At 47.0% G+C, this 26,166-nt stretch overlaps 1 protein-coding gene across 15 annotated transcripts in view; it reads right to left on the bottom strand.

The window, feature by feature from the left end:
- ZFHX3 (zinc finger homeobox 3) overlaps positions 1-26,166 on the bottom strand; it is a 1,205,541-nt gene that overhangs the window by 425,208 nt on the left and 754,167 nt on the right. Inside the window, exon 5 of one of the 15 annotated variants that reach the window (XM_039503276.1) lies at positions 24,936-24,988. The exons of the other annotated variants lie outside the window; for them this stretch is intronic. The gene's annotated coding sequence lies outside the window, so the exon portion shown is untranslated. The remainder of the gene's footprint in view (positions 1-24,935; positions 24,989-26,166) is intronic. 15 annotated transcript variants of the gene reach the window in all.

Below are 26,166 nucleotides of genomic sequence, written 5' to 3'. Positions count from 1 at the left end.
GCAGTAGAAGGTAGGCTCTTCCCATGATTTATGATGAGCTCCTATGAATTCTAAATTTTGCACAGGGGTCAAAGTGACTTTCTAAATGTTCAGTTGTAGGCCCAATTTGAGGAAGATATCTATAGCTTTGGAAATTGCCCAGGAAGTTCACTCCAGGGAGTGATCCTTCAGCTGCCAACCATTCAGGTAAGAGAACACTAAAGTACCTTTCCTGAGGAGTTGTACTGCTACTACTGACATGACCTTCAAAAAGATCCTTGTGGTGGATGACAGCTGAAAGGGTGCAGCCTGTACTGAATGTGGTCCTGGCTGACAGTAAAACCTAGGAATTGTTTGTGAGATTGTTGGATTGCAATATGGAATATGCATCCTGGGGATTGGTTCTCAGCCCTCAACCTTTTTGATTTAGTGATGGAATTACTGCTGCAAGCGTCCCCATTTTGATTTTTTTTGCCTTCACATAAGTGTTGGGTGCCTCCAATCTAGGATGAGACTCCAATTGCCATTCTTTTTTGGTACCAGGAAGTACCTTGAATAACATCCCTTTCCTTTGTGCTGCATGGGAACTGGTTCCATAGCACCCTAACAAAGGAGAGAGTCTATTTCTTGATAAAGCAAGCTCTTGTGAGAAGGGTCCCTGAAGAGGGAAAGAGGAGTTGGTCAGTGGAATAGTAAAGTGGATGGCGTACCCTGTGGAGATGATCTCTAAAACCCACTTGTCTGTGGTGATAGACTCCCAAGCTGCTTGAAGTGATAAAGGTGGTCACCAAAGGGAGGAAGGGAGGTGAATTGGTGCAGCTGGTAGGAAGAGGATAGTAATTCAGACCTTCGACCAGTCTGTCAAAATTGCTGCTTGGAGGTGTGAAGTTGAAAGCTCAGATATGGATGGTTGTGTCTCTTTTGATGCAATTCATATGACTTCTAGGAGGTTGGGAATGGGGCAAGATGGGATCGCTGAACCATCTGGGACTTGCTGAACCTTCTCTTGTAGGCTGGTATATAGATTCCAAGAGAATGCAAAGTAGCCCTGGAGTCCTTTGCTGTGCACAGAGATTTGTCTGTGCTATCCGCAAATAGTTTAGGCCCATCAAAAGGGAGGTCTTCCACCATATTCTGGACTTTTTAGGAAATCTGGAGAGCTGGAGCAGGAAGCCCTTCTCATAACTACCATTATAGAGATCGAACGGGAAGCAGTACCAGCAGCATCAAGGGAGCCTTGTAGTGAAGTTCTGGCAAGCAGCTTGCCTTCCTCAATAATTGCCTAGTAAGTGGCCAACAAAAGACTTCAGTTTGGTCTAATTTATATGATTATATTTTGCCATTAATGCTTGGTAATTGGCAAATCTAAATTGTAAGGAGGCCAACGAATAAGATTTTTCTACCAAATTGCTCTAGACACTTAGGAACTTTGTCTTGGGATATGGATTTAGCATGGTGCTGTCTTCCACATTCGTTAAATGCGTCAACCACCAAAGAATCAGGAGAAGAATGAGAAAATAAAAATGCTGAGTTGTTTTAAGAACATAACATAAGAACAGCCGTACCGGGTCAGACCAAAGGTCCATCTAGCCCAGTATCTGTCTACCGACAGTGGCCAATGCCAGGTGCCCCAGAGGGAGTGAACCTAACAGGCAATGATCAAGTGATCACTCTCCTGCCATCCATCTCCATCCTCTGAAATACAGAGGCTAGGGACACCATTCCTTACCCATCCTGGCTAATAGCCATTTATGGACTTAACCACCATGAATTTATCCAGTTCTCTGTTAAACGCTGTTATAGTCCTAGCCTTCACAACCTCAGTCTTTTCTGGAACAAAATATTTCTTATCCGCTCTCTTGCCTGTAGGTGGAATTGTCCGGCACATGCCAGCTGCTATCTTTGCAGGGTCCAGAAGGGCCTGGTTGACAGGCAAGGCTATGTGGGCAGATGAGGCTGTATGAAGGATGTCAAGCAGCTTATAATGAAGTTCTTTAACCTTCTTGGGAGGGATCTGCAAGGAGTCAGCAATTCTCTTGATCAGATCCTGAAACTGCTTAAAATCATCTGCCAAATATGGAGGAGGAGGTATAACTGTTTCATCTAGAGATGAACAGGAGATGTTGGCTGGAAGAGAGACCTCTTCATTGGCTCTAGCTTCCTGCTCTTCAAGGGTTTCTTCCTGAGAATCAGGTCTCCTAGAGAGGGCAGGCGATGAAGGCTGCCTATTTCTGCAATGGGTTTTGTGTGAAGCCTGGAAAATTCCTGGTGATGGGCCACCCAAGGGTCTCAGTAAGGCCAAGGAGGTGGTACATAAAGCATTGGAGGGGGCAGCCATGGGTGTCACACCAGTGAGATGGTGGCTGTGATCTTGAGCCACAAGTGGTCATAGGCTCATCAGAGACTTCTGGAAAGCAGCCTCTATAGAAGAGAGCTCTGAACCGATATTTGGGAAACTGAGACAAGGTCTTCATCAGAAAACCCTCTTCCTCCAATTCACTACGTAATGGTGGAGCACCTGGAGAAATCTGAGGTGAAACTGTCAGTACTGGTTGAATTTCTGGTGATCTTGATGGCCTCTGTAGTAAAAATATGTCGGAGCTAAGCAGCAGAGAATTGTGCATCTCAGACACAACTAGGTCTTGGGGAAAACAAGGCCTTTCATTCTGTCTGCTACAGCCACAAACAGTTGGCTGCACTGCTGAAACACTGTAGTCCTTTCTATATAGAATGCTAGAGCCCATCTAATATCCAATGAGTGAAGTCATTGCTCCTCCTTATTTGCATGAGGTTTTGGGTAAAAGACAGGTAAGTAAATCATGAAACTACTTTGGGAAGGAAACTGGGGTAAGGACTTAAATACACCTTATCTTAAAAAGAAGACTGTGTATGGTAACTCCGATGTGAGGGCTTATAGTTCAGAGACTCTTCTGGCAGAAATGATGGAAATTGGAAAAGCCACTGTCAGGGAGAGGTATAGTAAGCAGCACATCGCTAGCAGCTCAAATGGTGGTCCTATAAGTTTTGACAAGACCAGGTTCAGGTCCCTGGGGAACAGACTCCCTCAGATGAGGATACAACCTTTCTATACCTTTGAGGAATCTGACTGTCATGTCATTTGAAAAAACAGATTGGTTAAGTGGAAAGCTAATATTGCTGCCAGGTGGACCTTGATAGAGGAAATTGATAAGCCTTGACGTTTCAGGTGCAAAAAAGAGTCAAGTATATTTTGAAACAATGAATGCATTGGCAAAACTCTGATTTGGGAAGCCCAGATGGAGAATTGCTTCCATTTTGACAGTTAGATGGCCCTGGTGGAGGGCTTTCTAGTGCTTAGTAAGACCTAACGAACTTGCTCTGAGCAAGCTTATTTTCTGGGATTTAGCTATGGAGCTTTCTAGGCCATTAAGTGAAGGAAGCTTAAGTTCAAGTGGAGCAGTTGACCATGGTCCTGGGCGATCAGATCCAAGTGTAATGGGATTAGATTAGAGTCACCACTGAGAAGTCTAGCAGAGTGGACAACCAGTATTGGTGGGGCTATTAATATAATGCAGGTGCACTCCCACTTGAGTTTTAGTAACACTCTGTGAAGAATGGGATTGGGGAGAAGCATAATAAAACTCTACTGTCCAGGTCAGCAGGAAGGCATCTGTGATGGAACCCAAACAGCGGCCCTTAAGGAAGCAGAATTGGTGACACTTTCTGCTGTACTTGTTTGCAAACAGGTTTATTTGGGGAGTCCCCCAGTGCTGGAAAATATCTCTAGCTACATCTGGGCAAATACGGTTGTATCTTAGAGCTTGGCTGTAGACAATGGATCGTGTGGTGTGTCCGGGATGGAAGCTGGAGGCATGTAAGTAAGTATAGCGGTCAGTGGGTTTCCGGTATAGGGTGGTATTTATGTGACCATCGTTTATTAGCACAGTAGTGTCTAGGAAATGGACCGCTTGTGTGGATTGGTCTAGGCTGAGGTTGATGGTGGGATGGAAATTGTTAAAATCTTGGTGGAATTCCTCGAGGGCTTCTTTTCCATGAGTCCAGATGAGGAAGATGTCATCAATGTAGCACAAGTAGAGTAGGGGCATTAGGGAACGAGGGTTAAGGAAGCGTTGTTCTAAGTCAGCCATAAAGTTGTTGGCATACTGAGGGGCCATGCGGGTACCCATAGCAGTGCCACTGACTTGAAGATATATATTGTCCCCAAATGTGAAATAGTTGTGGGTGAGGACAAAATCACAAAGTTCAGCCACCAGTTTAGCCATGATATTATCGGGGATACTGTTCCTGATGGCTTGTAGTCCATCTTTGTGTGGAATGTTAGTGTAGAGGGCTTCCACATCCATAGTGGCCAGAATGGTGTTTTCTGGAAGATCACTGATGGATTGTAGTTTCCTCAGGAAGTCAGTGGTGTCTTGAAGATAGCTGGGAGTGCTGGTAGCATAGGAGGGTGTTCTGGACTGGGACTGAGGGGTTCAGAGGGCGAGAGGGGGATCAGGGATGGGGCAGGAGTTGGGGCATTGGGAGAGGCTCAGGGGGTGCAGGGTCTGAGTGGAGCTTACCTCAAGTGGCTCCTGGAAGCAGCATCATGTCCCTCTCTGGCTCCTACGCGGAGGCGTGGCCAGGCGGCTCTGCACACTGCCCCATCTACAGGCACTGCCTCTGAAGCTCCCATTGGAGCCCATAAGAGCTGGAGTGGGGCCATGCCACGGCTTCCAGGAGCCACGTGGTGCAGCCTCTAACCCTGCGCCCCAGCCGGAATGGGGCTGAGCCATGTGGTAGAGCCCCGACCCAGTGCCCCGGCCGGAGCGGGGCCAGCAGCCCCCGCCCCATCTAGAGTGCCAGAGCGGGGCCAAGCCATGTGGTCCAGCCCCAAACCCACTGCCCCTGTCGGAACGGGGCTGACCTGCGTGGTGTGGCTCACGGGCTGGCTTAAACCGGCTCACGGGCCGGATCTGGCCTGCGGGCTGTAGTTTGCCCACCCCTGCTCTAGAGCTTCCTGCAACAGAAGGAGCTACCTGGAGGTGGGTCTGATCTCCCCCTGAGAGTGCTGTGCAGGGAAAGAACAAGTCCTGTCCCTCCCCAGACCAGCCTGGACTAGCAGCTAGGAGCTAGAAGTCCAGGAGAGCTGGCTGTATTTTAAAGAATCCTTATTGAGGTTGCAGGAACAAACCATCCCAATGTGTAGAAAGAATAGTAAATATGGCAGGCGACCAGCTTGACTTGCTGATCTTAAACACAAAAAAGAAGCTTACAAGAAGTGGAAGATTGGACAAATGACCAGGGAGGAGTATAAAAATATTGCTCAGGCATGTAGGAGTGAAATCAGAAAGGCCAAATCACACTTGGACTTGCAGCTAGCAAGAGATGTTAAGAGTAAAAAGAGGGTTTCTTCAGGTATGTTAGCACCAAGAAGAAGGTTGAGGAAAATGTGGGCCCCTTACTGAATTCGGGAGGCAACCTAGTGACAGAGGATGTCGAAAAAGCTATGTACTCAATACTTTTTTTTGCCTCTGTCTTCATGAACAAAGTCAGCTCCCAGAATGCTGCATGGGCAGCACAGTATGGGGAGGAGGTGACCAGCCCTCTGTGGAGAAAGAAGTGGTTCAGGACTATTTAGAAAAGCTGGGCAAGCACAAGTCCATGAGGCCAGAGGCGCTTCATTCGAGGGGGCTAAAGGAGTTGGTGGATATGATTGCAGAACCATTGGCCATTATCTTTGAAAACTCATTGTGACCAGGGGAGGTCCCGGATGACTAGAAAAAGGCTAACGTAGTGCCCATCTTTAAAAAAGGGAAGGAGGAGGATCTGGCGAACTTCAGGCCAGTCAGCCTCACTTCAGTCTCTGAAAAAAATCATGAAACAGGTCCTCAAGGAATCAATTCTGAAGCACTTAAAGGAGAGGAAAGTGATCAGGAATAGTCTGCATAGATTCACCAAGGTCAAGTCATGCCTGACTAACCTATTTGCCTTCTAAGATGAGATAACTGGCTCTGTGAATGAGGGGAAAGCAGTGGACGTGTTATTCCTTGACTTTAGCAAAGCTTTTGATTTTGGTCTCCCACAGTATTCTTGCTGGCAAGTTAAAGAAGTATGGGCTGGATGAATGGACTATAAGGTGGATAGAAAGCTGACTAGATCATCGGGCTTAATGGGTAGTGATCAATGGTTCCATGTCTAGTTGGCTGCTGGTATCAAGCAGAATGCACCAAGGGTTGACTTTGGGGCCGGTTTTGTTCAATATCTTCATTAATGATCTGGAGGATGGTGTGGATTGCACCCTCAGCAACTTTGCAGATGACACTGAACTGGGAGGAGTGGTAGATATGCTGGAGGGTAGGGATAGGATACAGAGGCACCTAGACAAATTAGAAGATTGGGCCAAAAGAAATCTGAGGTTCAACAAGGACAAATGCAGAGCCCTCACTAAGGACGGAAGAATCCCATGCACTGCTACAGACTAGGGACAGACTAGTGGCTAGGCAGCAGTGCTGCAGAAAAAGACCTAGGGGTTAGAGTGGACGAGAAGCTGGATATGAGTCAACAGTGTGCCCTTGTTGCTGAGAAGGCTAATGGCATTTTGGGCTGTATAAGTAGGGGCATTGCCAGCAGATAGAGGGATGTGATCATTCCCCTCTATTCGGCATCGGTGAGGCCTCCTCTGGAGTACTGTGTAGTGTGGGGCCCAAAACTGGACAAGAAGGAAAAATTGGAAAGAGCCCAGTGGAGGGCAAGAAAAATGATTAGGGGGCTGGAGCACATGACTTACGAGGAGAGGCTGAGGGAACTGGGATAATTTAGTCTGCAGAAGAGAAGAGTGAGGGGGGATTTGATAGCTGCTTTCAACTACCTGAAAGGGGGTTCCAAAGAGGATGGATCTAGACTGTTCTCAATGGTAGCAGATGACAGAACAAGGAGTAATGGTCTCAAGTTGCAGTGGGGGAGATTTGGTTTGGATATTAGGAAACACTATTTCACTAGGAGGGTGGTGAATCACTGGAATGGGTTACCTAGGGGGGTGGTGGAATCTCCTTCCTTAGAGATTTTTAAGGTCAGGCTTGACAAAGCCCTGGCTGGGATGATTTAGTTGGGGATTGGTCTTGCTTTGAGCAGGGGGTTGGACTAGATGACCTCCTGAGGTCCCTTCCATACCTGATATTCTATGATTCTAAGTGGCCCTCGCCACCAATTTTTTCCCCCTTTGTCCAGAAGCGAGGAGAACTCCTGTTTAGTATGTGATAGCAAGTCTTTGAACTTTTGCAGAGATTTCCACAAGTTGAAATTGTACTTGCACAATAGTGCCTGCTTGTTTGCAGTTCTGTGTTGAAACCTTGCAGTAGAATAAACTTTCCTACCAAACAGGTCTAACTTCTTTGAGTCCTTTGATTTCAGGGTTGCGCTTTGATGCCCCTGACTTTCTCTCTCATTGGCAATGGACACTTCCAGGGACTTGGGGTGGTGGTGGTGGTGGTATGTGTGGAGGAACACTCAACCTTGGGCAGGCACGTAATACTTTCGTTCAGCCCTTTTAGAAGGGTGGGAAAGGAATACAGGGGGTTTGCCACAAAATCTTAACTGGGTTGATAACGATTTCATTGAGAGATAGGGTTTGCAGCAGTCAATACATCAACCAGGCTGTGGGAAAACTCTTAATACCTCCATCTGTATGCCCCGGTTCAAGGCCACCCTCTTTAACAGTTCTTGGTGAGCTTTATTGTCGTCTTGGGGAGGTGACATGCTCCCTCCTGAGGCTGCCTCATCAGGGGAGGAGGAAGAGGAGGCCAACACAGACTGCGGATACTCTTCCTTCTTTTCTGCATCAGCAAGATCCCATTGAGCTGGCTGTTGGAGGCCGGCACCAGGCTTGGTACCAGAGTTGGGACCAGATGCCATCTGGGGGAGTGATGCCATATGTCCTTCTGAGGCCACCAAATAAGATCACCTGGACTATGTCCTGGAAACTGGGGGAAACCCTCATGGATTCCAAAAGGTCCACTGGATCAGTTCAGGTCCCCAGTAACCTCCTGGCCAAACACTCGTTGGTACTCCTGGTGACCACAGGGGTGCCATTTCCAATGGCACCGGCAAGCAGTGCCGGGGCAGATAGGTCTGCACCAAGGCAAGCATTGTGGGTTTTCCCCTTTGATGGTACTGAAGGGCGAGCCAATCTGGGTACTTGGGATTGGCATGATACCGAGTGTTGTAATGATCCAGTCAAAACACTCCGCTGGCACTAATAACGTTGACTCTTGTACTGTGATACCAGTACCAACAGCAAGAGATTATTCCTGGCAATTGTAAATACCTAAGGCATGGTCAGTACCAAGACAGTATCTGTACAGTGTGGTGCTACCAATATGGAAGTCTCTTCTGGCTCTGGACTCAATGGTACCAGTGTAGGTGCCAGAGTCAATGTTGCCAGTTTCTGCGGTACCGTGGTAGAGGACTGCTTTGGTTTAGACTGCACTCTACTTTGATCCCCATGTCTGGCAGCCTTTGGTGCTAAGGATTGCCTCCTTTCAGCAGCCTGTTTCTTATGCCTTTTTCTAGGTATGGGATGGGGATCAATGCCAGGACTCTGGTATGTTTGGAGGAACACTCTTTGCCCACTCCGAGGCACTTGGTGCCGAGTCTGACTGGTCTGGCTCAGATGGAGGTCTCAATGCATCCTCCATGAACAGGAACTTTAGCTTGGCCTCCCGAGCCTCCTTTTTGCAAGGCTGAAAGTCCTTACAGATCTGACAACAGTCCCCAATATCAGCTTCTCCCAGGCACGTCAAGCAGCTTGAGTGTGGGTCACTCAGGGGCATAGCCTTGTTGCAGGAGACATAGGGGTTGAAGCCCAGTGACCAAGGCATCCCTCAGCACGGGGGATTGGATGAAAAAGCGATAAACACTGATAACGAACTAATAACTTCACTAAAACTATTTATTATATATAGGAAATGTCCACTGAGAACTTGTGAGAGCAGAGGAGCAGTTCCAGCCTCTGTCATGGGCAATAAGAGGAAACTGAGGGGATGCAGGGTCAGCTGAGCACTAGTTAAAATACCGGTGCTAGCGGCATGCAGCAGCAGAGGGCACTCAAGTTGCCCCAACAAATACTACCAAAGAAAAATTTTCTGGTGATTATGCGTGCGATGTGTGCACGCCAAGCGTGGAATGCACATGTACAATCACTCTAAGTAGTAGCGTTGGTTTGTTCAAGACCAGCGAATAATATTAATTAGTCTGATACAGTCAAATTGACTGTATTTTATTTATGACTGATGGGTTGTTTTTTCCATTACCCATAATCCTGGGTATTGCAGCTAAGAGGCTCAGAAATAAAACAGTAGATTAGGAATTGTAAACTCCCCTCGTATTTTGGGTTGCAAGAGGGCCTGGTGGAATTTTGAATGATTTTTAAACTTTTCATATATTTTAAAAAGTGTTTGTTTGATGTTTTTGTTTTCTTAATGGTAATACGCTCATTTTTGGGAAAGAAATCCTTCTGAAAGTTTTTTGTCATTTGTTGAGAGTCACTTTAATGGTCTGAACTAGGCCAAAATACTTCTAATTTATTAACATTCAACTTGTATCCTGAAAGATTACTGAAAAATGTTGTTAACTTCTCATAAAGGTGAAATTAAATTGAATGTGAGAGTGACTAGGTTGTCTGCATATATAGGGTTACTTCGTGTTTGATGTTTCTGCCCAAGAGGCAAGTTGGGCATGTGGCTCTATACAGACAGTCTGACTGAAAAATTAGTTTTCCTTGGAAAAATTAACCTCCATGGATACGGATCTGAAAAACCCCTAACTAAATAAAGATTGCAGGTCTGTTCTCCTGACTAGACCTGGCTAAGTCAAGGGAGTGATCCTTAGAGAATAGTTAAAATGAGCTGCAGGACATCTCTATATTATAGACATTCCACTGGCAAGATGTGGAAGTTGCTTTTAATCTGGGAGGCTGTACCATGAGGACCGCAGGCACTGAGGCAATGCAAGGTCGTAACAGGTTTGAATGCATGGTCTAATCCAATTAGACAAATCTATGAGATGAGCTTTCCTCTCCTTCAGACTTGTTTCTATAAATTATAATTTATGGAAACTATGAACAGGTATAGTCCTATCCTGATAGCAACTCAAGACAGTTTTCATGTTTATTTTATTGTTTTGGCAAACATATTAATGAAATGGATATTATGAATTATTGTTATAAATAATATGTATTCCACTCTCCATACAAAGGGTAAAATATAGTGGGCCTGGTCCAAGGGACTTCATGGGAGCTGGCTAAAACAACTGCACCTGGATGATTGGTAAGTGGATTGTATGGATTAAGCATCCGTCAGTTAGCTGGAGGATACCCAGAGGAGCTGGTCCACAGGGCAGGGGTATAGCCAAACCCGTCTAAGATTCCTTTCTGTGCAACTGCTTTGCAACACAAGGAGGGTCCGCACCAATGCCCACCTGAACTAGCCCATGTTTAATTCTGGGAACAAGGTCCAGGCTGCCAAAAGCAAAGAGAAGGTCAAGGGGTGATTTGATTGCAGTCTATGAGTACCTACATGGAGAACAAATATTTAATAATGGCCTCTTCACTCTACCAGAGAAAAGTATAACATGGAAGTTGAAGCTAGACAAATTTAGAATGGAAATAAGGTATATATTTTTAACAGTGGGAATAATTAACTACTGGAACAATTTATCAAGGGTCATGGTGGATTCTCCATCACTGATCATTTTTAAATCAAGATTGGATGGCTTTCTATAAGATTTGCTCTAGGGATTATTTTGAAGAAGTTCTATATACTATACATATAAAATGATGGGGTCTAAATGAGCTGTTACCACTCAAGAAAGATCTTGGAGTCATCGTGGATAGTTCTCTGAAAACATCCACTCAATGTGCAGCGGCAGTCAAAAAAGCAAACAATGTTGGGAATCATTAAGAAAGTTATAGATAATAAGACAGAAAATATCATATTGCCTCTATATAAATTCATGGTATGCCAACACCTTGAGTACTGTGTTCAGATGTGGTCACCCCATCTCAAAAAAGATATACTGGAATTGGAATAGGTTCAGAAAAGGACAACAAAAATGATTAGGGGTATGGATCAGCTTCCATATGAGGAGAGATTAATAAGATTGGGACTTTTCAGCTTGGAAAAGAGACGACTCACTGGACGATATAATAGAGGTCTATAAAATCATGACTGGTGTGGAGAAAGTAAATGAAGTGTTATTTACTCTTTCTCATAACACGAGATCTAGGTGGGGGGGGGGGGGTCACCAAATGAAATTAATAGGCAGTAGGTTTAAAACAAACAGAAGGAAGTATTTCTTCACACAACACACAGTCAACCTGTGAAACTCTTTGCCAGAGGATGTTGTGAAGACTATAATAGGGTTCAAAAAAGAACTAGATAAATTCATGGAGGATAGGTCCATCAATGGCTATTAGCCAGGATGGGCAGGGATGGTGTCCCGAGGCTCTGTTTGCCAGAAGCTGGGAATGGGCGACAGGGGATGGATCACTTGATTACCTGTTCTGTTCATTCCCTCTGGTGCACCTGGCATTGGCCACTGTCAGAAGTCAGGATATTGGACTAGATGGACTTTTGGTCTGACCCAGTATGGCCATTCTTATGTTCTCTGGCCTGTGTTATACAGGAGATCAGACTGAATGATCACAATGGTCCTTTCTGGTCTTAGAATCTATGAAAAGCTAGTGACTTGGAGCTAAAGGGCCCTGTAATTTATACTGGGAAAGCCCAAATACAATAGAGAAACAGGCAGTGTGGTAAAAGCAAGGGTGGGAAAGAAGGGAGATGTTTTTTTGGCAACAGGGATATACAGAAGGCCAATGTCTGTCCAACATCTAAGGTATGAAAAGAGTAGGGCTGTCAATTAATTGAAGTTAATGCATGCGATTAACGCAAAATAAATTAACTAGATTAAAACAAATAGCCACAATTAATTGCAGTTTTAATTGGACTATTAAACAATCCACTCAATCCTATTTCTTGTTCAGCCAATTGCTAAGACAAACAAGTCTGTTTACATTTATGGGAGATAATGCTCCCTGCTTCTTATTTATAGTGTCACCTGAAAGTGAGAAAAGACGGTTACTCACCTGTAGTAACTGTTGTTCTTCGAGATGTGTTGCTCCTATCCATTCCAGTTAGGTGTGCGCGCCGCGCGTGCACGGCTCTTCGGAAGATTTTTACCCTAGCAACTCTGGCGGGCCGGCTGGGCGCCCCCTGGAGTGGCGCCGCTATAGCGCAGGATATATACCCCAGCCGGCCCGTCCGCTCCTCAGTTCCTTCTTGCCGGCTACTCCGACAGTGGGGAAGGAGGGCGGGTCTGGAATGGATAGGAGCAACACATCTCGAACAACAACAGTTACTACAGGTGAGTAACCGTCTTTTCTTCTTCGAGTGATTGCTCCTATGCATTCCAGTTAGGTGATTCCCAAGCCTTACCTAGGCGGTGGGGTCGGAGGTAGATGTCGCAGAATGCAAACTGCTAAGCCAAAGGCTGCATCAGCTCTGGACTGTTGGACCAAAGAGGCAATGGTCTGGATAGAGGACCAGGTAGTAGCACGACACATCCCCTGGAAGGGTATGCGAGCCAGGAAGGCAGCAGAGAAGCCTGAGCCCTGGTGGAATGTGCAGTAAGGTGGCGCTATGGAACATGGGCCAAAACACAGGAGGTGCGTATGCACAACATCATTGAAGATGAAATCCTCTAGGAGGAGACAGGTATGCCCTTCGTCCGGTATGCCGGTACGATGAGGGTTTTGGGGGCGTTACGAGAGGGCTCTGTCCGCTAGATATAGATTGCAGACGCCCTACGGATGTCAAAGGAGGGCAATTGTTGCTCTCCACCGGAAGGAAGATATCCTAGTAGATATAAAAGGCAGACACTTCCTTAGGGAGGCAGGTCGGACGTGGTAATAACTGCCCTTGTCCTTGAGGAACACAGCATTTCAAGGAGCATGTTGACATTGGCTCGAATAGGGCAGTCGTAAAACTGGGCAGAACCAGAATGAAGAGCCAGGTTTATGGCGGGGCCCCACTGGGGGGGTGTATAAACGCTCCAAGCCCTGAGGAACCAGATGGAATGGAGCGGGATCTCGGCGGGAGAAACATCGCGCGTTTCGGAGCAGTATGAGAAACGCTTCCACTCGGCCAGATACTTGAACCGAATGGACGATTGTCTACCACCCCGGAGAATCTCGCAGAACCGAGGCCGAACAACGTAACTCGGATCGGTTTAGCCACGCAGGAGTCCTGCTGTGAGGTGCCGGAATTACAAGACCGGGTGGTGAAGGTTGTCGTGATTCCGCGTCATGGGGTCTGTGCCAAGAGGGTTGCTACCGACAGGTGTAGCAACATGGTGTGCCAGCGCTGCCCAGGTTACACTGGAGCGATCCCGGTCAGGGGCGCTCTGTCCCTGCAGAGTTTGAGCAGGACCTCGTGAACCAGCGGGGACAGTGGACAGCGTACGGCAGATGGCTGATCCACGGCCTCAGGAAATCCTCCAAGACCGAGCCTGGGGAGAGGCCTTGGAACGAGGAGAGTTTCTCTCTCTCTTTCCGTTCTCGCGAGAGCGAGGAGGGCTATGCGGGGGAAGACCCACTTCTGGAAACGGAATAGATAAAGACAGGAGGAAACCACCACTTGTGAGACAGGAAGGATCTGCTGAGACGATCCGCCAGCTGAATCGCCTGGTACACAAGGCAGACTGCTCTCAGCTCTCGGACATTGATGTGGAAGGCCAGGTCTTGCGCTGACCGAAGGCCGTGAGTGCGAAACTACACCAGGTGCGCACCCAGCCGAGAGATGGGCTGTCTGTCATGAGGGACCTTGAGGGGTGAATGAAACAGCAACCCCGGATACACCGGGGAGGACGCCGACTCCCGGTTGAGGGAGCCTAGGCTGCTCAGGGGGAACGAGACGACCACGAGTATGCCACCTCTGCCCGGGTGGCACACCCAGGTGAGCCACGATTGAAGTGAACAGAGGCGAAGCCTGGTATGTTTGGCTGCAAATGTGTAGACAGCCATGTGACTCAGGAAACCGAGGCAAGGGCGAGCCCAAGCTGGCGGGAAGGTCTGTCAACCTTGTACAATTGTTACCCTCGCCTGAAACCAAGGCTGATGAAAGCAGGCTCTGGCGAGTCTGGAGTCCGGGGCGGTCCCAATGAATTCCTTTCCCTGTATGGGAATCAGAGTGGATTTTACTATTGATCATCAGGCCTAGACTCAGGAATAGGTTCGTGTCGATGCCCATATGACTGGTACTTTGGGCCTGGGGGTTCTTCGAATGAGCCACTCGTCTAGACACGGAGAACGTGTATCAGACGGTGGTGAAGAAAGGTGGCGACTACAGCCATGCACCTTGAATACCCCTGGGCTGCATAGAGGCCAACCGGGAGGGCCGTATACTGGGAATAACGATGGTAGGCCCCAAACCGAGGGTACCTTCTGTGTGGAAGAGAAAAGGCAACGTGAAAAACACGTGCCCTTCATATCGAGGGCGGCGTACCAGCCTCCGGGATCCCAGGATGGGATGACGGTCGCCCTGGGTACCATGCGGAACTCATCTGCATCGTGACTTGTTGAGTTCCTGCAGGGCTAGGATAGGTCTGAGACCTCCCTTTGCTTAGGGGAATAGGTTTCGCCCTTAGGTACCTCCTGTATAGCTCCGATGAGGAGGAGCGTCCGCACCTCTTGCCAGAGGAATCGCTCGTGAGAGGGGTCCTTAGGAGGGGCGAGGATGGGAAGGCTTTTGCCCCATTGGTGGTCAGAAGGACCCTAATTCTGGCTCCTTTGGGGTGCGGATTGGTGGCCACGACCGTGTAAGCCACGCCCGCTGGCCATGTCCCGACCTTGTCAAGGCGTAGGGTAAGAGTGGAGGTTGGGGACGGAAACGTCGGCGCTGAATTACCGGCGTGTGCATGCCGAGAGAGAGCAAAGTGACCCTGCTGCCCTTTAGGTTCTGCAGCCTAGGGCCAGCGTTGTCAGAGAACAGGCCTGTGCCATTGAAGGGCAAGATCTGTATAGCGTGCTGCAGCTGCGAGAGAAGGCTCGATAACTGGAGCCCTGAAACGCGCCGCGTGGCAACACCCGAGGCCAGAGTCATGGCAGCGGAGTCAGCTGCGTCCAACGAGGCCTGGAGGGAAGCTCTCTCCAGCTCCGTCTTTTGCTGCAGGAGGGCATCAAACTCGTGATGGGAGTTCCGAAGAACCGACTCTGAAAATTTGCCCACCGCCACCCACAGTAGCGGATAAGCAGGGCTTGCTGGTGCGCTACACGAAGGTGCAGGGCCCCCTCCGGGTACATCGTATGGCCCAGTAAGACCACACGCCCAGCCTCTTTGGATTTAGGGGCTGGTTGCGTTTCGATTAGAGGAGGGCCGGAGGGGTATGTTCCTGCCCCCGCCTCATCTGGGGAGGAGGAAGAAGAAAGGCCCGGGACAAGCGGGTCCTGTGTGGGCTCGAGCTCCTGGACAACCTCCTGATCCGGTGGGATCTGGGAGCATGGTGCCGAACTGGGGGTTGCTCTGTACCGGTCGGACGGGGACGACTAATTGTCACCTCTGGCCCCCAGAGCTTGGAGGGAATGGAGCGAGATGGGATCACCGGTACGCCTCTGGCGTGGTAGTACACCCACGGCGTCCAGAATGACCACTGATAGGTCTCCCGGAAGACCCTGGAGGGCACATCGGAAAACAGAGTGCCATGCATATGAAATGTCTGCACGGGACGACACTGATGCGTGGCTGGATGGCCCTGGAGGAGCAGCAAGCTCGTGGTAGAGTCTCCGTCTGTAACTGACGTCGCTCGATGCGGCACCGGGGATCGGTACCGGTAGACCGACTGGTACCGAGAACGGGACCTGCCACCGAAGCTGTGCCGGGCGGTCGACCGAGGGTGCGAGGCTCGATGATCAGGAGTGGCCACGAGTGTCCCGGTGCCTGGGGCTTGATCGGTGCTGAGTGTCCCGGACCGGCGAACGGGATGCTGACCGGTGCCGCGAGCACTACTGGTACCAACATGGAGAACGGTGCCGAGACCTAGATCTGTGACGGGACCGAGAACATCTGCGGGACCGCGACCCTGAATGGTGCTGCTGTGCGGTGCCGAGGTAGGGTGGCCTGATCAAGGCAGGCTTGCCCATCGACTATGCAACCCCCACCGGCGGTGCCGGGGGTTGAGGCAGCGTAGATGCTGTCGTTGCAATCAGCCCCCTCGCCGTGGACACTGTCTCCGGCGTGGAGGGAACAGTGAGCTCGACCATAGCTGGCACCCCAGATGCAGCTTCATAGCGAGCTCGACCACGGTCCGTACCGGGGAGTGTTCCAGCACCAGACTCGACGGCCTTTGCCTGGCCGGAGTTAATGGTGCGGGCATTGTCGGTGCCGCGGGAGACATCGGTGCCGGGCGATCCGATGGAGCATAGCGCTCGGCTGCGGAGCAGGCGGCTCGGACGCAGCTTCCGGGCGAGCTCGACCACGGTCCGTACCGGGGAGCTTTCCGGCACCGGACTCGACGGCTCTTGCCTGGCCGGAGTTAACGGTGCAGACATTGACGGTGCCGCGGCAGACGTCGGTGCTGGCGGTCCCACTGAACATAGCGCTCGGCTGCGGAGCAGGCAGCTCGGACGCAGCTTCCTAGCGACCTCGACCACGGTCCGTACCGGGGAGCTTACCAGCACCGGACTCGACGGCTCTTGCCTGGCCAGAGCTAACGGTGTGGATACTGCCGGTGCCGCGGCAGACATCGGTGCCAGGCGATCTGACTGAACATCGCGCTCGACTGCAGAGCAGGCAGCTCGGACGCAGCTTCCGGGCGAGCTCGACCACGGTGCATACCGGGGAGCTTTCCGGCACCGGACTCGACGGCTCTTGCCTGGCCGGAGTTAACAGTGCGGATATTGTCGGTGCCGCGGCCGACATCGGTGCCGGGCGATCCGACGGAGCCTAGCGCTCGGCTGCGGAGCAGGCGGCTCGGACGCAGCTACAGAGCGAGCTCGACCACGGTCCGCACCGGGGAGCTTTCCAGCACCGGACTCAACGGCTCTTGCCTGGCCGGAGTAACTCTTCATCCTCCAGGAGAGAGGTCCATGCCGAGGGTACGTCGGAGTCAGCGACGGTGGTGCCAGGAGGCCTTGGCGGCACCGGCGGTCCGGTGCCGAGGGAGCGCGCCGTGAAAACGAACTAGCGGTCGGCGCCGAGAGCGGAGGAGCAAGAGCTGCCTCCTCAGGAGCTGTTCAAAACGAAAGCCCCGCTCCCCTTTGTTCACGGATTAAGGGCCTCACAAACGCGGCACTTATCTGTGAGGTAAGATCCCTCGAGGCACTTAGGAGAAGATCTCTTGTCGGCAGCGGCTTGTGGCCGGCCGAGCAGTAGAAAACCCTGTGGACCGGGCACCGGCCCCGGCCCCGGGTGAGGGGAAGGGGATAAACCCCAACCCCTGTAAAATAAATACACTATACTATTCTACAAACAAACAGATTTAACTACCACTATAAACAGAACGAGAGAAACTATGAGTAGCTAGGGAAGTGGAGCTCAGCTAAGCTGTGCTCCACTGTTCCAATGGCCATCACGGGCGGAAAGAAGGAACTGAGGAGCGGACGGGCCGGCTGGGGTATATATCCTGCGCTATAGCGGCGCCACTCCAGGGGGCGCCCAGCCGGCCCGCCGGAGTTGCTAGGGTAAAAATCTTCCGAAGAGCCATGCACGCGCGGCGCGCACACCTAACTGGAATGCATAGGAGCAATCACTCGAAGAAGAACAGGTGTTCAGATGGCACTGCAGAGTATTTACATGCCAGCTATACTAAACATTTGTTTGCCCCTTCATGCTACATTGTTTTGGTGTTGAGTGCAGTTATGTAAAAAAAAATTCTACAATTGTAAATTGCACTTTCATGATAGAGAGATTGCATAGTACTTGTATGAGGTGAATAGAAAAATACTATTTCTTTTGTTTATCCTTTTTACAATGCAAATATTTGAAATAAAAATAATAAAAAGTGAGCACGGTACACTTTGCAGTCTGTGTTGTAATTGAAATCAATATATTTGAAAATGTAGAAAAAAATCCAAAAATATTTATAATACATTTAAATTGGTATTCTACTATTGTTTAACAGCGAGATTAAAACCCTCCAGCGTATCAACCACTCCTCCCAGTTTAGTGTCATCTGCAAACTTGCTGAGAGTGCAGTCCATGCCATCCTCCAGATCATTAATGAAGATATTGAACAAAACCAGCCCCAGGACTGACCCTTGGGGGCACTCTGCTTGATACCGGCTGCCAACTACACATGGAGCCATTGATCACTACCCGTTGAGCCCGACGTTCTAGCCAGCTTTCTAACCACCTTATAGTCCATTCATCCAGCCCATACTTCTTTAACTTGCCAGCAAGAATACTGTGGGAGACCAAAATCAAAAGCTTTGCTAAAGTCAAGGAATAACAAATCCACTGCTTTCCCATCATCTACAGACCCAGTTATCTCCTCATAGAAGGCAATTAGGTTAGTCAGGCATGACTTGACCTTGGTGAATCCATGCTGACTGTTCCTGATCACTTTCCTCTCCTTGAAGTGCTTCAGAATTGACTCCTTGAGGACCTGCTCCATGATTTTTCCAGGGACTGAGGTGAGGCTGACTGGCCAGTAGTTCCCTGGACCCTCCTCCTTCCCTTTTTTAAAGATGGGCACTACATTAGCCTTTTTCCAGTCATCTGGGACCTCCCCCGATCGCCAGGAGTTTTCAAAGATAATGGCCAATGGCTCTGCAATCACATCCGCCAACTCCTTTAGCACCCTTGGATGCAGCGCATCCGGCCCCATGGATTTGTGCTCATCCAGCTTTTCTAAATAGTCCTGAACCACTTCTTTCTCCAAAGAGGGCTGGTAACCTCCAGTGCAGCAGTCTGGGAGCTGACCTTGTTCATGAAGACAGACGCAAAAAAAAAGCATTGAGTACATTCGCTTTTTCCACATCCTCTGTCACTAGGTTGCCTCCCTCATTCAGTAAGGGGCCAACACTTTCCTCGACCTTCTTCTTGGTGCTAACATACCTGAAGAAACCCTTCTTTTTACTCTTAACATCTCTTGCTAGCTGCAAGTCCAAGTGTGATTTGGCCTTCCTGATTTCACTCCTACATGCCTGAGCAATATTTTTATACTCCTCCCTGGTCATTTGTCCAATCTTCCACTTCTTGTCAGCTTCTTTTTTTGTGTTTAAGATCAGCAAGTCAAGCTGGTCGCCTGCCATATTTACTATTCTTTCTACACATTGGGATGGTTTGTTCCTGCAACCTCAATAAGGATTCTTTAAAATACAGCCAGCTCTCCTGGACTTCTTTCCCCCTCATATTATTCTCCCAGGGGATCCTGCCCATCAGTTCACTGAGGGAGTCTGCTTTTCTGAAGTCCACGGTCCTATTCCTAAATGTTCACAATTGATTTTGTTTCAGAGTAGCAGCCGTGTTAGTCGGTATCCGCAAAAAGAACAGGAGTACTTGTGGCACTTTAAAGACTAACAAATTTATTTTAGCATGAGCTTTCGTGAGCTACAGCTCACTTCTTCGGATGCATAGAATGGAACATACAGACAGGAGATATTTATACATACAGAGAACATGAAAAGGTGGAAGTATGCAAAACAACAGGAAAAGGCTAATCAATTGAGATGAGCTATCATCAGCAGGAGGAAAAAAAAACTTTTTGAAGTGATAATTAAGATGGCCCATAGAAGGTGTGAGGAGAACTTAACATAGGGAAATATGATTTTGTGTTTCCATCCTGAAACATATGTGTCACCCCATCTTTGAAAGGAAATATATCCTTTACGGATAAGACATCTTATGTGGCTCAGAAATCTTCACGGAATATCTTCAGATGCAGAATATATTCATAAGAGACTTATCTACATAGAAGGGATATCTTTGTGGGCAAGATATTTTACATTGGTGAAATACTGTATTCTGTATGAATGATAAACATTATATATTTCCTCTACTATAAAGTTGAAATACAAATAAAAATAAGGAAACAAAAACAAATCTCATTATTAACTTTAAAGCTTTTTATAAAAGAAGTATTACATTTATACTGAAAGTTAATCACACTTTGAAAGTATTTCCGTCTGAATGGTATGTTTCAATCCAAGGTTTGTTAGATTAAGCCTGAGAATTCAGATAATCTTTGTAACTCCAGATATATGTATAGATGCTACTGAAAGTGGAAACTATTTCTGTGCTTATAAGTAATTCTGTGGGAGTGAATTTGTTCACAGTTAACCAGGCCAGGAAAACTGACCCTTCCAGATCTTTAAAAGGCTGTGGAAAAACTGTAAAAATCAAATCAAATAAAAATAGACACAAGCTTTCTTACAATAAAGCTGCTTGGAAAAAAAGCTTAGAGAGTGAAAAATTATGTGTAAAAAGCACACAAGCACTAGTAAACATATGTTTTTTAAAAATTAAATTAAAAACATAAAATGACAGTATTTCTTACTCTCTGTCTCTCATTTCCAGCTTATTCTTATCAGAATTCTGTCAGCCCCCAAACTGACATTTTCCTGTCCTGATCATTCCTGAGATAGCGAAGAAGGAAATTTTTTTATTGGCCTGATGCAAACAGCAGATCTTCCTACAGAGAAACGTCAAGGACAGTTTGGAGTCCTAATCCCTGACCTGCTTGCCCTCGTCTAACTAGCTATTGACATTGAACTTAAAAAAGCTGCAATCCAGATGAGATAATGAATTCTGTTTGCTTTTAGTGAGAAAAGGGAAGAGGTCTTCAGTGGGGAATAGTGGGGGAGCGCCTTCAGAAGTAAAAGTGCTGTTAAGGGGCAATATAACTTAAATCTTCTAATATGTGAACTTGTTTAGCAAAAAAATAATTCAGGAAAATTAGTCATGACCTCTTCTGAAATGCATCTTGGTGGAAGTAGAAATGCAACATAAAAAAAGTCTCTCTAAATTTTTGGGCACCTTAGCTTGGAAGCTTTTCATCCTGAATAGCTAATGAAAAACACATGGCATTTATAGATGTCACTTCTAGTTTGAAAAATTCACTAGTCACCGGTATATTTCTGTACTTGGTTTGGTCTTCATTTTCTTTTTCTTTTTGTCATCCTTTCTTTGCCTTTTACTTTTATCTTTGCTCGATAAAAATGCTTGCATGAAATGGACCACTTATATTTGACAAATGCTAGAACAGGGGTCGGCAACCTTTCAGAAGTGGTGTGCCGAGTCTTCATTTATTCACTCTAATTTAAGGTTTCGCGTGCCAATAATACATTTTAACATTTTTAGAAGGTCTCTTTCTGTAAGTCTATAATATATAACTAAACTGTTGTTTCAGAGTAGCAGCCATGTTAGTCTGTTGTTAGTTTCTAAGGTGCCACAAGTACTCCTAAACTATTGTTGTATGTAAAGTAAATAAGGTTTTAAAAATGTTTAAGAAGCTTCATTTAAAATTAAATTAAAATGCAGAGCCCCCCGGACCGGTGGCCAGGACCCGGGCAGTGTGAGTGCCACTGAAAATCAGCTCGTGTGCCACCTTCGGCATGCGTGCTATAGGTTGCCTAACCCTGTGCTAGAAGAACTGATTTCTCTCTGGTCAGGAATGCAGTAGCTTCAGTTTAGCACTAAGAATGAAGAATAAAACAGTCACAGCATTCAACAGCACAACAGTCTCACAAAAGAAGAACAAAGTCACATTCAATAAAACTGAAAGATAGCAAATTAAAATGGATAAAAGACAATTGTTTTTCAATCAACGTGTAGACCGTGGAACTCACTGCCATAGGATGTTATTGGTGAATACTTTCTCTTAACAGCTATATTGGGGATGCTTCTTCCTTCATTTTCCTACTGATCGAAGGGACACAATTATAAATACTGAACTGACCTTGTCATTTTCATAGACATGGTACTTTTGCTTAGCCCTGGTCTACACTACGAGTTTAGGTCGAATTTAGCAGCATTAGATCGATTTAACCCTGCACCCGTCCACACGACAAAGCCATTTTTGTTGACTTAAAGGGCTCTTAAAATCAATTTCTGTACTCCTCCCCGATGAGGAGATTAGCGCTGAAATCGACCCTGCTGGGTCGAATTTGTGATAGCGTGGACGCAATTCGACAGTACTGGCCTCCGGGAGCTATCCCAGAGTGCTCCATTGTGACCGCTCTGGACAGCAGTCTCTCTGATGCACTGGCCAGGTAGACAAGAAAAGCCCCGCAAACTTTTGAATTTCATTTCCTGTTTGGCCAGCATGGCGAGCTGATCAGCACAGGTGACCATGCAGAGCTCATCAGCACAGGTGACCATGGAGTCCCAGAATTGCAAAAGAGCTCCAGCATGGACCGAATGGAGAGGTACTGCATCTGATCGCTGTATGGGGAGACGAATCTGTGCTATCCAAACTCCGTTACAAAAGACGAAATGCCAGAATATTTGAAAAAATCTCCAAGGGCATGAAGGACAGAGGTTATAACAGGGACGCACAGCAGTGCCGTATGAAGCCTACCAATGAACCAGACAGGCAAACAGCCGCTCTGGGTCAGAGCCCCAGACATGCTGCTTCTATGATGAGCTGCATGCCATTCTAGGGGGTGCCCCTACAACTACCCCACCCCTGTGCTTCCCTCCTCTCCCACCCCTCTCAAGCTACCTTGGCAGTTATCCTCCTATTTGTGTGATGAATTAATAAAGAATGCGTGAATTTGAAACAACAATGACTTTATTGCCTCTGCAAGTGGAGATCAGAGCGGGGAGGGTGGTTGGCTTACAGGGATGTAGAGTGAACCAAGGGGGTGGGTTTTCATCAAGGAGAAACAAACAGAACTTTCACACCATAGCCTGGCCAGTCATGAAACTCATTTTCAAAGCTTCTCTGATGCACAGCGTGCCCTGCTGTGCTCTTCTAACTGCTCTGGTGTCTGGCTGCACGTAATCAGTGGCCAGGCGATTTGCCTCAGTCTCCCACCCCACCATAAACGTCTCCCTCTTACTCTCACAGATCTGTGGAGCGCACAGCAAGCAGTAATAATGATGGGAATATTGGTTTCGCTGAGGTCTAACTGAGTCAGTAAACTGTGCCAGCTTGCTTTTAAACGTCCAAATGCACATTCTACCACCATTCTGCACTTGCTCAGCCTATGGTTGAACTGCTCCTTACTACTGTCCAGGCTTCATGAGCCATGGAAGCAAGAGGTAGGCTGGGGTAGGTGCGACGGCGCGGTGCTGCCGACTGGGAGAGCAGCCTGAGGCAGAAGCCTCCAGCTGGCATGATATTCCAGGCAGGACTGAATCTCCATTAGATGAAACTTAAAGAAGAGAATAACCTGGAGTCATTCCCATTTTTGTCTCGGCACCCCCGACCGACCTCATCGAGGCCGGCCAGGAGCATCCATGTCTGCCCAGGTGTCCCTGACCAACCTACCCGAGGTCGGCCAGGAGCACCCACGGGACGATGACGATGGTTAGCAGTCGTATTGCACTGTCTGCCGTCCACAAGGCAAGGCAAGGGGATGCTGCTTTGTAGCACTTCAGTACCGTGTCTGCCAGCAGCACCCAGGAGACATACAGTGACAGTGAGCTGAGCGGGCTCCATGCTTGCTGTGGTATGTCGTCTGCACGGGTAACCCAGGAAAAAAGGCAAGAAATGATTTTTTTGCCATTGCTTTCATGGAGGGAGGGAGGGAGAGATGGAAGGGGGCCTGATGACATGTACCCAGAACCACCCGCTACAATGTTTTTGCTCCATCAGGCATTGGGAGCTCAACCCAGAATTCCAGTGGGTGGCGGAGACTGCGCGAACTATGGGATAGCTACCACAGTGCAACGCTCCGAAAGTCGACATTAGCCTCGGTACTGTGGACACACACCTCCAACTTAATGCGCTTAGTGGGGACACACACAATCGACTGTATCAAATCGATTTCTAAAAAATTGACTTCTATTAAATCAACCTAATTTCGTAGTGTAGACATACCCTTAGTAACTTGTGCTAATTGCACAGTGTAGTTCTCAGAATGAACTTTCAAGAGCAACATACTATTGCCATGATCTTCTTCTCATTTAAATGCCTCTTAAAACTCAATTCTGCCATATCATTTTCAAAAAGTATTAAATTAAAAAACAAATACAAATCCACCCAAACCACCAAGATATGTATGTGGCTAAACTGAGCAATCCTTGTTATTGTAAACCTTGTCCTACCTTATGCCTACTCCACTTTTATGTGCCATCTCTAAAATCTAAATTGTGCAGGGAACTAACTCTCTTTTACTTATTCTGTGAAGTGCCCAGCACACTCTTGGTCACTGTAAAAATAAACAATCTATGCTGTTTTGATCCTCCTTGACCAAGAGGATCAATTATTATAATAATGCCCTCATAGAAAGGCTTTGGATTGGACAGCATTGGTTATATTATATCTGTCCTGCTTGACACTTATCTTTTGGGGTCTTTACATAAGAACGACCACACTGGGTCAGACCAAAGGTCCATCTAGCCCAGTATCCTTTCTTTGGACAATGGCCAATGCCAGGTGCCCCAGAGGGAATGAACAGAACAGGTAATCATCAAGTGATCCATTCCCTGTCTTTAAAACTAAACTAGATGAAGCATGAGCAAATATCTCTTTGGAACAATTCCACACTGTCCTACATGATGGATTAGATTATCTAGATTTTAGGGACTAATTACTATGATTTTATAATACACTGACTGCTATTGAAGGGACAACTGTGATCATTTTATCTGATTTGCTGCACAACACAAGCCATAGATCTTTTTTCAAATCCTTTCTAATTTGTCACATTTTAATTGTGGATACCAGACAAAATAATCAATTGATTCTACCAGTAGTGTATGCACTCTTACTCCATATTCCTTTGCCTATACATCCAAGGATGGTATTAGCCTTCTTACCCACAATATCACTCCTCTTCAGGTTTCAGAGTAGCAGCCGTGTTAGTCTGTATCTGCAAAAAGAACAGGAGTACTTGTGGCACTTTAGAGACTAACACATTTATTTGAAATTAAGCTTTTGTGGGCTACAGCCCACTTCATCGGATGCATAGAATGGAACATATAGTAAGGAGATATATATACACGTATAGAGAACATGAAAAGGTGGGAGTTGCCCTACCAACTCTAAGAGGCTAATTAATTAAGATGAGCAATTATCAGCAGGAGAAAAAAAACGTTTGTAGTTATAATCAAGATGGCCCATTTCAGACAGTTTGACAAGGTGTGAGGATACTTAACATGGGGAAATAGATTCAATATGTGTAATGGCTCAGCCATTCTCAGTCTCTATTCAAGCCTAAATTGATGGTATCTAGTTTGCATATTAATTCAAGTTCAGCAGTTTCTCATTGGGGTCTGTTTTTGAAGCTTTTCTGTTGCAAGATTGCCACCTTTAAGTCTGTTACTGAGTGACCAGAGAGGTTGAAGTGTTCTCCTACTGGTTTTTGAATGTTATGATTCCTGATGTCAGATTTGTGTCCATTTATTCTTTTGCGTAGAGACTGTCCGGTTTGGCCTCTTCAGCTGGTTATTCACCATGATCCCATAGCACTTTCAGTGTCTCTGCTTTACAAGATATAGTCCCACATTTCTAAATCTCACCTACATTCTTTGTTCCCCTGTGCCTATAAAGCAATGCATTGAATTTTAAATGGTCCTTTTTGTTTTTGAAACATTAGGAGAGAGAATTCATCACATCTCAAACTTCTCACAGTGCCTGATCATTACAGATACCTCTGCCCTGGAAACACCCACTTTTTTAGGGGTCCTATCATTGTATTTTAAATTGGAAAATGAATGTTATCACTTTTGTTATCATGGCTCCTGAAAGATCCATCTTAACCTATCTTTCCATTAAAAATATTAAAAATCCAACTCTGAGCAATAATTATTATTTGCCTTGATACAATGCTTTCAATATCCATGTTTCAAATGATATGTGCCTATCCGCTTTTATATTGTATATTTGGTGTTTTACATATTGCTTTTTAAATCAGATATTAATTGATGGTGTAGCACCGTGAGAACCTTGGGAGGGGAGAAATGAGGCAGTTTATAAATTCACAGCTAATCTGTATTAGAGAGAGCCAACCACTAAGTAAGTGAATGCAAATAATAAAATTATTGTTAC

Source organism: Mauremys reevesii, linkage group 16, assembly GCF_016161935.1.
Source record: "Mauremys reevesii isolate NIE-2019 linkage group 16, ASM1616193v1, whole genome shotgun sequence".
Taxonomy (NCBI): Eukaryota; Metazoa; Chordata; order Testudines; family Geoemydidae; genus Mauremys; species Mauremys reevesii.
Note: the sequence above shows the minus strand (reverse complement) of the source record. Positions and strands in the feature narration are given on the sequence as shown.